This window comes from Castor canadensis, chromosome 5, assembly GCF_047511655.1.
Source record: "Castor canadensis chromosome 5, mCasCan1.hap1v2, whole genome shotgun sequence".
In the NCBI taxonomy this organism is placed as follows: Eukaryota; Metazoa; Chordata; class Mammalia; order Rodentia; family Castoridae; genus Castor; species Castor canadensis.
In genome coordinates this window covers 73,498,525-73,512,463 of record NC_133390.1, presented here as the reverse complement: position 1 = coordinate 73,512,463, position 13,939 = coordinate 73,498,525, and the positions used below count along the sequence as shown (strand labels likewise).

The window sequence follows — 13,939 nt, the reverse complement described above, 5'->3', positions numbered from 1 at the left end:
ATAACAAAGTAACTCTAAGAATCAAGACTGTGAGATTCTTTCATAGGATATTGTTTGAGTACTCTGTATTTCCTGTCAGGATCTCATTTTGCTAAAAAGAGCAATGATCAATGATCAAAAATCATGACTTCTTACCCAAGCCCCATCAGCTGTGTGAACTTGGCCAACAGTTAAAGTCTCTAGGTTCTACCTTCTAAAAAACAAAAAAACATTAACATCTATGCCACCTGACAGAGTAGATCTCAGAGAATGATTACAGTCACCCATCAGCATCTGTTGGGGATTGGTGCAGGGACCCCCAATGGATACTGAGATGATCCATTGCATTACTGTATTGCATTACAGTACAAATGCAATTTTTTTCAAATATTTTGTGTTGAATCCATGGGTACGGAACCTATAGATATGGAAGTCTGACTGTATAAGGAGTCATTAAGCATATGTGTAAAAAATTTGCAGGTTACTAAGTGGCAATTTTGAGGTCTCAATCAAAAATTTTTCCATTAAGAAAAATACTTGAGAACGTGAGGCAATATGGTGGAGCAGAAGATTTTTCTGTTTGGAGAGAGGAAGAGCATTGGGAACCACAAAAGAGGGACAAGACAGCTGAAAAACCATGAGGAAACAGAAAGATTTCAGAGCAAAGTCAGAAACAGTCTACAGCTCAAGCCCCAGCTTCCTAGTGAGGAGAGTGGGGAGATGCAGCCTCCACCACAAGGTAAGCTAGATGGCATTGGTGACAGACTAGCATGACTAGCTACAGAACAAGCCCACACTTCAATGTACCCAATTTCATAAAAACAAACCCATAGAACACACAGATAGGCCCCTAACATGATAATAATGGGTGACTTCAATATCCCCCTCTTACCAATAGATGAGTCACCCAGACCCAAAAAAAAAAAAATCAACAAGGAAACTTCAGAATTAAATGAAGAATTAAATATAAGTTAATAGACTTAACATTAATCTACAGAATATTACAAAATATGCATCCTTCACAGCAGTCCAAGGAACTTTCTCCAAAATAGGTGATATTTCAGGACATAAAGCCTAACAAATGCAACCTCCTGTGTTTTATCAGACCACAATGGAAGAAAATGAGAAATCAACAAGAAAAACTACAGAAAATATTGAAACACATAGAGACTGAACAATAAAATTTTGAATGATTAGTGGGTCATGGAAGAAATAAGGGGGAAAATAAAAAAATTTCTACACTCAAACAAAATGAAAACACAATTTACCAAAACATTTAGGACACAGAAAGGCAGTGATAAGAAGAAAGTTTATGGCTATGAGTGCCTACATTGAAAAATGAGATCCCAAATAAATAATGACACTCATCAATCTCTTAGAAAAACAAGAGCAAGCCAAACCCAAAAGCAGTAGACAGAAAGAATAACAAAAACCAGGACAGAAATTAATAAAATGGAGACCAAAAGAACACAAAGAATCACAGCAATCAAGAGTTGGTCCTTTGGAAAGATAAACAAGGGCTGGTGAAGTGGCTCAAGTGGTAGAGCACCAGCCTAGCAAGCATGAGACCCTGAGTTCAAACTCTAGTACCACCACAAAAAAAAAAAAAAGAAAAAGATAAACAAGATTGTCAAACTCTTGGCCAAAATAATCAAAATAAAGAGAGAGAAGGCCCAAATTAATGAAATTGGAGATGACAAAAAAATCAAATACCAAATGAACAAACAATCCAATTAATAAATGGGCAAAGGAATTGAACAGACAGTTCTCAAAAGAAGTACAAATGGAAATAAATACATGAAGAAATGTTTAACATCCTTAGCCATAAAGGAAATGTAAATAAAAATGACATCAAGATTCTATCTCACCACCATCAGAATGAGTGCTACTAAGAAAACAAATAAGGCTCGTGGCATGGCTCAGGTAGTTGAGTGCCTGCATAGCAAGCAAGAGGCCCTCAGTTCATACCCTAGTACCACCCTCTCCAAAAGAAAGAAAGGGAGGAAAAGAGGAAGGAAGGATGGAAGGAGGGAGGGAGGGAGAGAGGGAAAGCAATCAACCACAAATTGTTGATGAGATGCAGGGTAAAAGGAACCCTTATATACTGTTGGTGAGAATGTAAATTAGTGCAGCCAGTATGTAAATCAGTACAGTGGTTCCTCAAAAAACTAAAAATAAAACTACCAAATGACCCAGCAATACCACTGTTGGGCATATACCTGAAAGATTGCAAGTCAACACACAGTAGAGATACCTTCACACCCATGTTTATTGCTACACTACTCACAACAGCCAAGTTATAGAATTAGTCTATGTGCCCATCAACTCATGAGTAGATAAAATGTGGCATATATACACTATGGGTATTATTTAGCTATAAAGAAGAATGACATAATGTCATTTGCAAGAAAGTGGATAGAACTGGAGATCATTTTAAGCTAAATAAGTCAGACTCAGAAAGACAAATACCGCATGTTTTCTCTTATCTGTGGAAGATGGATCTAAATAGAAAAAAATGGACATGAAAATAAATGGGGGGTGGCTGGGTGCTGATGGCTCACACCTGTAATCCTAGCTACTCAGGAGGCAGAAATGAGGAGGATCCCAGTTCTAAGCCAGACTGGGAAAATAGTTCATGAGACCCTATCTCGAAAATACCTAACACAAGAAGGGCTGGTGGAGTGGCTCAAGGTGTAGGCCCTGAGTTCAAACCCCAGTACCACAAAAAAAAAAAAATGGGGGCTCAAAGTACATTGTATGCATGTATGGAAAGGTCGTAAAGAAGCCTATTTTTAAAATTGCAATAACCTACCATCTTCAGAAGTTGATCTGTGGCAAATGTGGCTACCCTGCCAAGCACAAGAGAAAGTATAACTGGAGTGCCAAGGCTAAGAGATGAAACACTACAGGGACTGGTCAAATGAGGCACCTAAAAATTGTCTACCACAGATTCATGCATGGATTCCATGAAGGTACAACACGTAAACCCAAGAGGGCAGCTGTTGTAGCATCTAGTTCATCTTGAGAATTTCAGTGACTAATCACACAATAAATGTTCTGGTTTTGAAAGCTAAATAAATAAATAAATAAAAGTGCAATAACAATTTAAAAAGGCAGTGTGGGAGAGGGAGATAAGAAAGAATAATAGAAGTGGTGAATATTATCAAATATATTATATACATGCATGGAGATATCACAGTGAAACCACCCTCTGTATTATACTATTAATATGTGCTAATAAAAATGTGGGGGTAGGGGGGAAGAAAATATTGGCTGGCAGTGGTAGTGTGCCTGCCTAGCAAGCACATGGCCCTGAGTTCAAACCTTAGTACTATCAAAAAAGAAGAAGAAGAAAAAGAAAAATATTCAGTACCATGCATAGAGAGGTAGTCCTGCCCTCATAGAGCTCTGCCTCTAGTCTGAAGAGATGTTGTTAAAAGGAAACATGTATGTGTAAACTTATTTACATTGTGCAAAGTGAAAGAAAAAGGAAACAGGCTATAAGAGAAAATAACAAGGGAGAGATCTACATCAGAATGGATGGTCTGAGAAGGACTCCCCGAGAAAGCAGTATTTATTCTGAACCTGAAGGATAAGTAAGTCCATCACATGAAAAATGGGGCCAAGAAAAATTAAGAAAAAAAAAAAAGGCAAAATGTATGCTAGAGACCTGAGGCAACTAAGACCTGGATGGGTTCCATGAACTGAAAAAAAATTCCACAGTGAGGGTTGAAGGCAGAACAAAGTAAGTCTGCAAAGGAGAGGATGATAAGAGCAAGCATGCAGGTCCTCAGAGGCCCTAATTAAGAAGTTCAGGTTTTATGTGAAGTGCCACAGGAATCCTTGGAAAGGTTTTAGTTAGGGATGTAACATTTGTTTCAAAAGAATCAAGGTGTTAGTAGCTGCATTGAGAGGTGATGAGACAGCTAAGAGCACAGTTTTTAGCTAAGCAAATATTCAACTAAATGACAAAAGTGCACAGCTAAGTCAGGCATTGTACCATGCACCTATATTTCCTGCTTGGGAGGCTGAGGTGGGAAGATAGCTTGGAGAAGGAAGGAGTTGGAGACCAGCTTGGGCAATAGTGGGATGGGATTTATGCAGGTTTCAATTCAATTGGAGATCAGTCCAAATAGCAACCACCTTTAATTTTACCATGTAAACTGGGTAGAATTAGTTCTGAGTAACTACTGGAAGGAGATACAAAGCAGAAATTTGGTCAAAATTCTCATAACAAAATCAAACACAGCTTAAAGGATCTCAGGTCCCTAAGATTAATCAGAAGGAATACTTCAAGCCATTTTGTCTGACTTCTTGGTGTAACTCTACCGAACATTCCAACTGTATAATAATTACGCCAACTGTATTAGAACCATTCCAAAGAGATAAGCGTCTCCTGCAGAAAATACATTCTAAGTTTGGTTGATAATATGTCTTTAGTACTTAATAGTCTCTTGTAAACTGTGGGATTATGGGTAAATTATTTAGTTTCATGAAGCCTATTGTCTCATAAGTGCCTGGCACAGCTTAAGTGTCCAATAAATGCCTATGAAATGACTTTCTACACTCACCTCCATTCTCCCTCTCTTCCAGATTTCCTCTCCTTTCCTCCCTTCTATTTCCACTGCAGTCAGTGGTAAGATCTGACTCTCTAGGAATAAGACTTGTGTTAAAGTGAAAAGAAGAATCCTTTTACCTATTTAATCTCTGAGATTTTCTCTCAAGGTCCAGAATATACATTACTTAATAACTATAGTTTTAGTTTTTTCTTTTAACAGAATCTAATAGACAGGTATTCATTAAATAATGTCTGTATAAAAATATACTTTCAAACCCAAAAGCATGTTGTGGATGATTTTATTTATAAAATGGAATATTAAATCTTTCAAAGTAATAATATGAAGTTCAGAAATGCAGCATTAAAACTCTAAGAGCGAAGAAGTATTTTCTGAATTCCAAGATGGTGGCTAGAGGGAGGAAGCAGAAAGCGAGCCTCCTATAGTGAAATCTTGGAGAGATGCTGGAGACACACCTTGCAGGCAAAACCACCTAGAAGAGGCAAAACTTTGACCCCTCCATACCTCCAGCTGGTGCAGAGCATCTCCACTTCACGTTAAATGGGGAAACCAGGAGGGCCCCTGGGCCGCCAGTCGCCTGTGCCTAGATGGCTTGGGAAGATGCAGACAAGGTGAGCTTAGCGGTACTGTGGTACTCCCACAGACAACCCTGGGCCAGATCAGCATAGCCCCCTGGACAGACCAACCCCCACCCCCGGAAAAAAGAGAAACTGAGTAATAAGCAATAAGAGCAATAAAGACACATGGGAAAGAGGGTGGGCACACTGAGCACCGAAGATTGGGGGAAGGGAATCCTTCTGGGAACTGTAAATAAACAAGCCGGGCTGGCAGGAGCAGGGGCGCACGCCCAGCAACCAGGCGCAGGAAAGCTTGTGAGAGTGGTGGAGGGAGGAAAACTCCACAGGAGAGAGGGGAAGACCCACCTCCCACGTGAGCTGTAAACAAACATGGTGGCTGGCAGGAGCAGCAGCACCGCCCAGTAATCAGGAGCAGAAAAACTTGTAAAAGTGGCGGTGCGAGGAAAACTGCACAGAAGAGGGGGGAAGACCCACCTCCACATGAACTGTAAATAAACACGCAGGCCTGAGAAAGCAGGAGCAGTGTCACCTCCCCCAGTGTGCTTGGAAAGGGGAAAGCTTGTAGCAGAGGCTCCTGCACAAAAGAACTCTGAGTAAACAAAGCCTGCAGGGCCAGGTGAGTGTTAAGCTCCCCCCTAAGATCTGCATAAATAACGCCTCCAGCAACAGCAGGCTGACAACAGCGGGCAGCAGCGGGCAGACAAGCCACAGACACAGATACCATTCACAGAACTGTCACCAGGCTCTTTATTTTTTTTTTCTCTCTCCCTACCTTTGATGAGAAAACAACCTAACTACACCTGCATGCTGAAAAACTTACTGAAACTGTATTGCATTTGAACTTGGAACACTTTGTGTGTGTGTGTGTAGCTTTGTTCTACTTTATGCGTCCCCTTTGATGAGACAACTACAGAACAACATCTGAGGCACCATCTCCAGGATTGAAGACTGAGATGGACACCAAAATTATTAAGACTGAAACTTCATTGCATTTGAACTTGGAGGTTTTTTTTTTTCTATTTTTCATTTTGTTTTACTTTATTTATATATATATATATATTGCTTTCATTTATGTATTTTTTATTTTTATTCTTATCTTTATTTTTTTCATTTTTTATTTTCAATCCTCTCTCTGTCTCTGTCTCTCTAATGCCTGTTCAGCTTACTGTCGATTAGTACACTAATGCTCCCTGTTCATACTTTTGAAACTTTTTTGTTTGACTCCTTGTTTTTGTTTTTTCCTACTTGTCTGTTTATTTGTTTTTCCCTTTTCTTTAACTTCTTGCTTTCCATCTCCTCTCACCCTTCCATTCTAAATATTACCATTGTTATTATTACAAGCTAGAAAATACTTAATTGCACACAATACAGGGATAGTAACAACACCAAGGACAATGATGGGAAGACAGAAAAAACAGGGAAACCAGCTTCCCCACAGCAAAAAATTAGTACAGGAAAAACAGGGAAATGAAGAAAACAGATACTCAGATCCAGACTCCAACAAAATGAAGATAAACTATGCCAAAGAACCCAATGAAGCCCACAAGAATAATTTAAAAGAAGACATACTACAGGTACTCAATGAGAATTTTATAGAGATGATACTGGATATGGTCAGCCAAAATGTACAGGAGACACTCAAGAAATCCAAGACAACAAAAATAGAGAATTTGAAAAACAAAAGAAGAAATAAAGGAAACCACAGAAGCACTGTATAAACACCAAAGTGAAACAGAGAACACGATTAATAAAGAGATAAATGAACTCAGGACAAAAATAGACAACATTAAAGGGGAAACGACACAGGATATGGAAAACCTCAGAAAAAAGAATGAAACAGAATTGCAAAACAAAACAGAAGGCCAATCCAGCAGAATAGAACAAACAGAAGACAGAAGTTCGGAACTTGAAGATGAAATGGTAATTAAAGGAAAAACTGAAGAACTATTAATTAAACAACTCAAGACCTATGAAAAGAAAATGAAAGACCTCACTGACTCCATCAAAAGACCAAACTTGAGAATCATGGGCATCGAAGAAGGAGAAGAGGTGCAAGCGAAGGGAATGTGTAATATATTCAATAAAATAATAATAGAAAATTTCCCAAATCTAAAGAAAGATATTCCCATACAGATGCAAGAGGCCTCCAGGACACAAAACAGACAAGATCAAAATAGAACTACCCCACGACATATCATCATTAAAACAACAAGTTCAGAAACTAGGGAAAGAATATTGAAGGCTGTAAAGAGAAAAAGCAAATAACATACAAAGGTAAACCCATCAAAATCACAGCAGACTTCTCAACAGAAACATTAAAAGCAAGAAGACCATGGAGTGAGATCTTCCGGGCACTGAATGAAAATAACTTCAACCCCAGGATACTCTACCTAGCAAAACTATCATTCAAAATAGATGGAGCAATAAAAGTCTTCCATGATAAGCAGAAACTAAAACAATATGTGACCACAAAGCCACCACTACAAAAGATTCTTCAAGGGATTCTGCACACAGAAAGTGAAACCCAACTTAACCATGAAAAGACAGGCAGCACCAAACTACAGGAAAAAAAAAGCAAGAAAGTAGAGCATAACCTCAACTTAGGTACACAGACTCAAACCTTCAAACCACTAAGACAACTAAATGACAGGAATCACCACATACCTATCAGTACTAACACTTAATGTTAACAGACTTAATTCCCCCATCAAAAGGCACCATTTTGACAAAATGGATTAAAAAGGAAGATCCAACAATTTGTTGCTTACAGGAGACCCATCTCACTGACAGAAATATGCTTAGGCTTAGGATGAAAGGCTGGAAGAAGATTTACCAAGCCAATGGCCCCTGAAAACAGACAGGAGTAGCAATACTTATGTCTGACAAAGTAGACTTCAAACCTACGTTGATCAAATGAGATAAAGAAGGACATTCCATACTAATAAAAGGGGAAATAGACCAAAAGGAAATAATAATCATTAACCTGTATGCACCCAATGTCAATGCACCCAATTTCATCAATGATACCCTGAAAGACCTAAAAGCATATATTAACACCAACACAGTGGTTGTGGGAGACTTTAACACCCCATTATCATCAATAGATAGGTCATCCAAACAAAAAATCAATAAAGAAATCCTATATCTAAAATATACAATGGATCAAATGGACCTACTTGATGTCTACAGAACATTTCATCCAACTTCTACACAATATACATTCTTCTCAGCAGCCCATGGAACCTTCTCCAAAATAGATCATATCCTAGGGCACAAAGCAAGTCTCAGCAAATATAAGAAAATAGAAATTATACCGTGCATACTATCTGATCACAATGCAGTAAAAGTAGAACTCAACAACAAAAGTAAAGACAAAAAACATGCAAACAGCTGGAAACTAAATAACTCATTACTTAATGAACAATGGGTCATTGATGAAATAAAAGAGGAAATTAAAAAGTTCTTGGAAGTCAATGAAAATGAAAACACAACCTACTGGAACCTATGGGATACAGCAAAGGGAGTCCTGCGAGGAAAATTTATAGCCATGAGTGCTTATATTAAAAAGACTGAAAGATTCTAAATCAATGACCTAATGATACATCTCAAACTCCTAGAAAAACAAGAACAAGCAAATCAGAAAAAAAATAGAAGGAGAGAAATAATAAAAATAAGAGCTGAAATCAATGAAATAGAAATGAAATAGAAACCAAAAAAACCATACAAAGAATTAATGAAACAAAAAGTTCTTTGAAAAAATAAACAAGATCGACAGACCCCTGGCAAATCTGACTAAAAGGAGGAGAGAAAAAACCCAAATTAGTAGAATCAGGAATGCAAAAGGGGAGATAACAACAAACACCATGGAAGTCCAGGAAATCATCAGAGACTACTTCGAGAGCCTACATTCCAAATAAATTTGAAAATTTTAAAGAAATGGACAAATTTCTAGATACATATGATCATCCAAAACTGAACCAAGTGGAAATTAATCACCTGAATAGATCTATAACACAAAATGAAATTGAAGCAGCAATCAAGAGTCTCCTCAAAAAGAAAAGTCCAGGACCTGATGGATTCTCTGCTGAATTCTATCAGACCTTTAAAGAAGAACTGATACCAACCCTCCTTAAACTGTTTCACAAAATAGAAAAGGAAGGAAAACTCCCTAACACATTTTATGAAGCCAGTATTACACTTATACCAAAACCAGGCAAAGACACCTCCAAAAAGGAGAACTATAGGCCAATCTCCTTAATGAACATTGACGCAAAAATCCTCAACAAAATAATGGCAAACTGAATTCAACAACACATCAAAAAGATTATTCACTACAACCAAGCAGGCTTCATCCCAGGAATGCAGGGGTGGTACAACATACGAAAATCAATAAACGTAATAAACCACATTAACAGAAGCAAGGACAAAAACCACTTGATCATCTCAATAGATGCAGAAAAAGCCTTTGATCAGATCCAACACCATTTCATGATAAAAGCTCTAAGAAAACTAGGAATAAAAGGAAAGTACCTCAACATTATAAAAGCTATATATGACAAACCTACACCCAGCATTATACTTAACAGAAAAACTGAAACCATTCCCTCTAAAATCAGGGACTAGACAAGCATGCCCACTATCTCCACTCCTATTCAATATAGTACTGGAATTCCTAGCCAGAGCAATTAGGCAAGAAGAAGGAATAAAAGGAATACAAATAGGTAAAGAAACTCAAAATATCCCTATTTGCAGACGACATGATCCTATACCTTAAAGACCCAAAAAACTCTACTCAAAAGCTCCTAGACATCATCAATAGCTACAGCAAGGTAGCAGGATATAAAATCAACATGGAAAAATCATTAGCATTTCTATACACTAACAATGAGCAAACTGAAGAAGAATGTATGAAAACAATTCCATTTACAATAGCTTCAAAAAAAATCAAATACCTAGGTGTAAACCTAACAAAAAATGTGAATGACCTCTACAAGGAAAACTATAAACTTCAGAAGAAAGAGACTGAGGAAGACTATAGAAAGTGGAGAGATCTCCCATGCTCATGGATTGGTAGAATCAACATAGTAAAAATGTTGATACTCCCAAAAATAATACATGTTTAATGCAATTCCCATCAAAATTCCAATGACATTCATTAAAGGATTGAAAAATCTACCATTAAATTTATATGGAAACACAAGAGGCCACAAATAGCCAAGGCAATACTCAGTCAAAAGAACAATGCTGGAGGTATCACAATACCTGACTTAAAACTATATTACAAAGCAATAACGACAAAAACAGCATGGTACTGGCACAAAAACAGATATGAAGACCAGTGGAACAGATTAGAGGACCCAGATATGAAGCCACACAACTATAACCAACTTATCTTTGACAAAGGCGCTAAAAAGATTCAATGGAGAAAAGACAGCCTCTTCAACAAAAACTGCTAGGAAAACTGGTTAGCAGTCTGCAAAAAACTGAAACTAGATCCATGTATATCACCCTATACCAAAATTAACTCAAAATGGATCAAGGAACTTAATATCAGACCACAAACTCAAAAGTTGATACAGGAAAGAGTAGGAAATATTCTGGAGTTAGTAGGTATAGGTAAGAACTTTCTCAACGAAACCCCAGCAGCACAGCAACTAAGAGATAGCATAGATAAATGGGACCTCATAAAACTAAAGTTTCTGTTCATGAAAAGAAATGGTCTCTAAACTCAAGAGAACACCCACAGAGTGGGAGAAAATATTTGCCAGCTATACATCAGACAAAGGACTGACAACCAGAATATATAGGGAACTTAAAAAACTAAATTCTCCCAAAACTAATGAACCAATAAAGAAATGGGCAGGTGAACTAAACAGAACTTTCTCAAAAGAAGAAATTCAAATGGCCAAAAAACACATGAAAAAATGCTCACCATCTCTAGCAATAAAGGAAATGCAAATTAAAACCACACTAAGATTCCACCACACCCTTGTTAGAATAGCTATCATCAGCAACACCACCAACAGGTGTTGGCGAGGATGCGGGGAAAAAGGAACCCTCTTACACTGTTGGTGGGAATGTAAAGTAGTACAATCACTCTGGAAAAAAATTTGGAGGTTACTTAAAAAGCTAAACATCGATCTACCATACGATCCAGCAATATCACTCTTGGGGATGTACCCAAAAGACTGTGACACAGGTTACTCCAAAGGCACCTGCACACCCATGTTTATTGCAGCACTATTCACAAAAGCCAAGTTATGGAAACAGCCAAGATGCCCCAGCACTGACGAATGGATTAAGAAAATGTGGTATCTATACACAATGGAATTTTATGCAGCCATGAAGAAGAACGAAATGTTATCATTCGCTGGTAAATGGATGGAATTGGAGATCATCATTCTGAGTGAGGTTAGCCTGGCCCAAAAGACCAAAAATCATATGTTCTCTCTCATATGTGGACATTAGATCAAGGGCAAACACATCAAGAGGATTGGACTTTGAGCACATGATAAAAGCGAGAGCACATAAGGGAGGTTTGTAGGTAAGACACCTAAAAAATTAGCTAGCATTTGTTGCCCTTAACGCAGAGAAACTAAAGCAGATACCTTAAAAGCAACTGAGGCCAAAAGGAAAAGTGGACCAGGAACTAGAGAAAAGGTTAGATCAAAAAGAATTAACCTAGAAGGTAACACACACGCACAGGAAATTAATGTGAGTCTACTCCCTGTATAGCTATCCTTATCTCAACCAGCAAAAACCCTTGTTCCTTCCTATTATTGCTTATACTCTCTCTACAACAAAATTAGAAATAAAGGCAAAATAGTTTCTGCTGGGTATTGAGGGGGTGGGGGGGAGAGGGAAGGGGTGGAATGGGTGGTAAGGGAGGGGATGGGGGCAGGGGGGAGAAATGACCCAAGCCTTGTATGCACATATGAATAATAAGACAATAAAAAAAAAACTCTAGGAGCTTTAAGCCAGGTACCAGTGGCTCATGCCAGTAATACTAGCTACTCAGGAGGCAGAATCAGGAGGATCATGGTTCAAAGCTAGCCTGGGCTAATAGTTCATAAGACCCTATCTCAAAAAAAAAAACTTCACAAAAATAGGACTGGTTGAGTGGCCCAGCCCAGAGTTCAAACTCCAGTACCACCAAAAAACAAAACAAGTCTAGGAGTTTCTGCTTATAATAAAGGGACAATTTACATTATGTGGCTGTTTATAAGCTCACACAATATGGCCTGTGCCAAGCCAAAAGCATCTGGGTTTAATGCTGTTGCCTTAGGCCGGCCTCTGATATCCTTCCCATATTGCTGCTTCACACAAACATTTTTGTGGTCTTCCATGGTGACAGTGTGGAAACATTAGTGGAATATGAAATACTAACTTGGCTAGCGATGATAAAATCAGGATCGAGGCTACTAAGAGGTAAGCTGAGTGCCATTCCATTTCTTCATCTTTCCACTGTGCAACAGGAGCTAGCCTGGAAGCAGTAGGTACAGGCTATCTTGAATTGTATGAATTCCTTTTAAGAGTCTCACTAAGAAAAGATTGGCTTCACCATAATCTATAATCCCTACTGTCCAGGGAGTCTGGAGTTTCCCATAAGCAAGGTCCATGGACTGATGCAGCATATTTGTGGGTTTTCATGGCAACCAAACTTTACTTCTAAATCCCCAAAAGTGCCCTCAGACCTGGTAATCTGGAATTGGTATTTGAATTCAGAGAAGATGATTTAGTAACGGAAAGAGGCAGTCATTCATGAGACTCTGATGGCTGCCACAATAATGTGAACCAAAGGCTTTTAACAGTAGTGTCTGTTTTCCTAATTGAGCACAAAGTAGAGAAGACAGTACTAGTTCCTGGAATTTTGAAAGCTACTATTTAGTTACTATCTGGAGAAGCTGGAATTTGTTTTGCACCTCAGGTTGTCTCTTTGGTTGAATGGCAAAAGGAAATGAGGATGTAGTCTATCAAAGTGATCAAAGCCGCCAGGTGCCAGTGGCTTACCCCTGTAATCCTAGCTACTGAGTTCAAACCCCCCAGTACCATACAAAAAAAAAAAAGTGATAAAAGCCACACAAAAAATATAGCTACAACCAGGTGCCAGTGAGTATGCCTGTAATCCTGACTGCTTAGGATGTTGAGATTGAGAGGTTCAAGGGCAACTCAGGCAAGAAGTTCACAAGACCCCATGTCAGCCAATAGCCGGGCGACAGTGGTGTGTGCCTGTCATAACAAGCTAACAAGTATCATAAGGAGCTAAGTGAGATCAGCAGGCTGAGATTGGGAGGATCTGGTTCAAGTTAGTGAGACCCCATCTTAGCCAATAGCTGGGTGACAGTGGTGTGTGCTTATCATACAAGCTAAGTGAGATCAGCAGGCTGAGATCAGGAGGATCTTGGTTCCAGGCCGGCCTAGGCAAAAAAGTTTGTGAGACACCTCTCCCCCATTTCAATGGAAAAACCTGGGTGTAGTGTTATGTGCCTTTCATCCCAGCTATGGTGGGATGTATAAGACAGGAGGATTGCAGTCCGGGCCAGACTGGGAAAAAGGCAAGACCCTATCTTCAAAATAACATAAGCAAAAAGGGCTAGAGGTGTGGCTTAAGCAGTACAGCACCTGCCTAGCAAGCACAAAGCCCTGAGTTCAAACTCCAGTACCACCAAAAAGAAAAAAAAAGCAGTAAACAGATGCTTTGTGGGGGGCAATCCTCTAAAAAGAGAAGGAATAATCCTAAAAGGAAGGAACTAATAAAAAACCAGTGAAGGGAAACTCCAAATTCTGTGGATAAACTCATTCCAA

The 13,939-nt window shown here is 38.7% G+C and overlaps 1 protein-coding gene across 7 annotated transcripts in view; it reads right to left on the bottom strand.

Moving 5' to 3' along the window:
• Positions 1-13,939, bottom strand: part of Drc9 (dynein regulatory complex subunit 9) — a 58,808-nt gene that overhangs the window by 14,043 nt on the left and 30,826 nt on the right. The gene's annotated exons all lie outside the window — the stretch shown is intronic.